Raw genomic sequence first — 4,288 nt, forward strand, 5'->3', positions numbered from 1 at the left:
GGAGGCATTTGCTTCTTCGAGAGAATTTTGCCCGCAATGTGGCTCCGTTTTACCGTTTCCTGAAAAGGAACGGTAGTTATGAAGTGCAAGACATGTCCTGACAAAGTAAATGCAAAAAGTAAGTTTGGAATATATATACTTATTGTGGAAACCGGAGCTTGTAAAGTTGTGTGTGATAGCCCCCTTGACTTGTGCGTTATTTATAAAAAGGGTAGGCGGGGTCGGGACGTGGCCAAGGAGGCGGTGGGGGAGGAGGCTGATGATGCATGATCGCAACAGACTTTGAATATTAATTATATTAAATACATTAATGCAAATTCGGATAACTTTCCGCATGGCGCCACCACTTTTTCACTCATTTTTACAAAAAGGGATATATCAATCAGGTAAATTAGATACTATATTATTTTATTTCGAATGAAAAAGTGGTGGCGCCATACGGAAACTTTTCCGCAAATTCAGCTCAATGACTTTGATTCTGATGATGTAAATGACATGTGACTCACTGATACTTAGTTAACAAAAAATGTTGAATATTTTTTTTATTAAACAAAAAAATATGTTTTTACTAAGTTTTCAATAAATAATTTGGAAAAGTTTCCGTATGGCGCCACCACTTTTTCATTCGAAATAAAATAATATAGTATCTAATTTACCTGATTGATATATCCCTTTCTGTAAAAATGAGTGAAAAAGTGGTGGCGCCATACGAAAAGTTATCCAATAATTTTGTAATTTATTATATCTTCTAGGCCTGTCTGTAGGATTAATGATTGCCTTTTATATCATCCTTTGTAATGAATGCACTGGTGGTTCATCCGCTGTTGTTTGGTCATTTATATTATATAATAAAAAAGCTCGGTTCTGAGACATACCCGGTTCCAATTCAATATAAAACATAAGCCGCCCGTCCCGAGCTCACTCACACACAATTGAGCCGATCTATTTTAACTGAAAATAACCAAGTTAATCAGACATCGGTCCCGAGCTCACACACACACAATTGAAGCTGATCTATTTTTAACGAAAATACCAGAATACCCACCCCAAGTCAATCAGACATTGTGCCACCGAGCACCTATTCTCCCTGCATTTAACCAAGTCTTTGATTTAGCAGTACGTCCGTTGTGTAGCAGTACGTCCGTAGTGCAGTATGTCCGTAGTGCAGTACGTCCGTAGTGCAGTACGTCCGTAGTGCAGTACATCCGTAGTGCATGCAGTGTGTCGTCTCTGTACATACAAGTGTACATGCCTGTACATGCCTGTACATGCATACAGTACTGTGTGTTTTGTGCATGGATGGGGCAAGCTTTTATGAATATGGATATATCGGCAGCCAATCACAACGTGCTGTCTATTTGGACTTTGGACTCTGTACATGTACATGTATATGCATGAGATATACATGTATAGATGCCTATGCATTGGAGGGGGCTGTGCACTGTGTATGCAGCCACACGTGATAGTTGATACTCATGTTGTCTTGAAGCCTTTGCACACTGTATCTGCGGTCACCGCTTTCAACATCAAGCCTCAATTTCTAGAGCCGGTTCGTCGCAGGATCGGCTCCACAGAGCCTTTTATAGTTGGGACTCGGTCTTTTAAAATCGGAACCGACAAAAGCGGGTACCCGGTTCCACAGAAGAGTGGAACCGCCGGTCCGGTTTTCAATTTGGAACCGGGTAGAACCGGGTAACCAAAGGAACCGCCCAAGCTTAACTACCATTAGCACAGACAGCATGTTTTTGAATGAATGAAAAGTAACTTTTTGTCTTCCTTCTCATTACAGCTGCATTATACATGGTGTGTTCTATCATTCATACCTGCGTCTCAACTCTCCCAAGGATGTTGAAGGTCGTCACGAGGTCATCAGCCCGAAATACCTAGGACCACTGGTGAGTGAAACACTGGAGATTTATCTTAGGAGTTCCAAATTGTTTAGGTTTATATCTTGATGTTTACATACAGAAATGTTTGTACTTTTTGTTTAATTGTCTATACTAGAACCACCAAAACATTTTTTTGTTTCTTTTTTTTTTCTGAGGTTTCATTATTTATATTTAACTTTAAATGAATCAAAAAAGATGTACAATTAAAATCTGCGAAAAGGGTTCATCACCCACAGGGAAACCTCTAGCCATTTTAAAAATTGGTTTATGAAAAAAAGATGCGCAATAGATTTATTAGGTGATCATTTTAAATGGTTTCTTATGAAGAATATAACCCCCAAAATATTTAGGTTTACCATTTTATTTTGTTTCAGGAAAGAAACAAAAACGAATCAGTGTAAAGGGTTTGCCACCTGTAGAGGAATCTCTGCTCAATTATGAAATGGTTTGAAAGAAAAATGCAAAACTTTGTTTTGAATAAAAGGTGGTTTATCATTTGGAAAATTTTGAAAAAAAGCAACCCCAAAGTTCTTTGTTTGTACTTGTTTATTTTATTTCAGAGGTTTTATCCCTCTGAAAACAGCAAAAATCAGTGATTAAAGTTTGCCAACTGTAGGGAAACCTCTGGCCAATTTTCTAACTGTGTTTAGTTAAAAAATGTACCAGATCATTTTAAAAGGCGATTTTTGTTGTAATTTTTGAAAATTGCCCTCCCCCCCCCCAAATATTTGGTTAGAAATAGTTTTGATTTATTTGAGTGGTTTTATATTCAACTCTTAATAAGAGCAAACTTCAGTGATATGGGTTCGCCACCCGTAGCGAAACCTCTGCCTAATTCTTTAACTGCGTTTATTAATTGAAAAATGCGCCACTTCATATTAAGTGATTTATCATTTGGTAAGTTTTGAAATACAGGCCTCCAAATATTTGGTTTCATATTTTTAACTCTGAAAACAGAAGAGCAAAAATTCAGTGACAAAGGGTTTGCCAACCATAAGAAAATTCCTGGCCAATTTTCTAACTGTGTTTGATTGAAAATTTGTCTACTTCATATTAAACGTTGACATTAGGTAAAACTTGAAAACTAACATAAGCCCCCGAATATTTTGATATACAAATAGGTTCGTTTTATTTCAGAGGTTTTATATTTTATCTGTGAAAACAGAGGAGCAAAAATTGGTGACAATGGGTTCGCCACCCGTAAGGAAACCCCTGGCAATTTTTTTTACTGTGTTTGATTGAAAATTGTGCCACTTCAAATTTAAAAGTGACATTCGGTAAAATTTGAAAACTAATGTAAGCCCCCAAATATTTTGATATACAAATGGGTTTGTTTTATTTCAGAGGTTTTATATTTTAGCTGTGAAAACAGAGGAGCAAAATTCAGAGACAAAGGGTTCGCCACCCGCAAGGAAACCCCTGGCCAATTTTTTTACTGTGTTTGATTGAAAATTGTGCCACTTCAAATTTAAAAGTGACATTCGGTAAAATTTGAAAACTAATGTAAGCCCCCAAATATTTTGATATACAAATGGGTTTGTTTTATTTCTGAGGTTTTATATTTTAGCTGTGAAAACAGAGGAGCAAAATTCAGAGACAAAGGGTTCGCCACCCGCAAGGAAACCCCTGGCCAATTTTTTTTACTGTGTTTGATTGAAAATTGTGCCACTTCAAATTGAAAGTTGACATTAGGTAAAATTTGAAAACTAACATAAGCCCCCAAATATTTTGATATACAAATAGGTTCATTTTATTTCAGAGGTTTTATATTTTACCTGTGAAAACAGAGGAGCAACAATTGGTGACTAAGGGTTCGCCACCCAATAGGAAACCCCATGTTTTGAAATGTTTGGAACAAAGCAAACCTTAATTGTTGTTGTATCGCAATCTTTACCTCGAATGGATTCATCGCTACTGTGACAGCGTTTTGCTTCTTTCTGTTTTCTCAGCAAGTCGAACCAGTAGACCTATTTTGCTGAAGTTTTATTTCATCTTTCTATATTTTGTCCATTAATCATTGAAAAAAAAAACTTATGGCCCTACCTTTTAGGCGTATTATCACAAATTGTTTTTTCAATGCTTGGTTATTTTTCATCACTTCTTAATTTCATTTTTGTATCTGGTCTGTTTTCAGATTGACAGGGCATGTGCCAAGTGCGGTCACGATGGACTTCATTTCCACACCAGGCAAACACGATCAGCTGATGAAGGACATCATGCAAGTAAGTTAATCACTACTTAATTAAGCCTGTTTCATACTTCCTGCAAATGCACAATGAATTTTGGCGACACAGCCCTGTTTTCTTAGCGAATATTTCGAAGGGGTTGAACACAGTTCAACTGTTGCGAGTGATTCATCTCGAGTTTGTGACAACAACATTTGATTCGCATTCGCAGGA

The 4,288-nt window shown here is 37.0% G+C and overlaps 1 long non-coding RNA gene across 1 annotated transcript; it reads left to right on the forward strand.

Moving 5' to 3' along the window:
- LOC117297402 lies at nt 1–4,060 on the forward strand. The gene is made up of 3 exons (XR_004519880.1): nt 1–118; nt 1,790–1,895; nt 4,024–4,060. It is a non-coding gene; the product is annotated as an uncharacterized LOC117297402 (long non-coding RNA).
- The last annotated feature ends 228 nt before the right edge of the window (nt 4,061–4,288 follow it).

Source organism: Asterias rubens, chromosome 12 (assembly GCF_902459465.1).
Source record: "Asterias rubens chromosome 12, eAstRub1.3, whole genome shotgun sequence".
NCBI lineage: Eukaryota > Metazoa > Echinodermata > Asteroidea > Forcipulatida > Asteriidae > Asterias > Asterias rubens.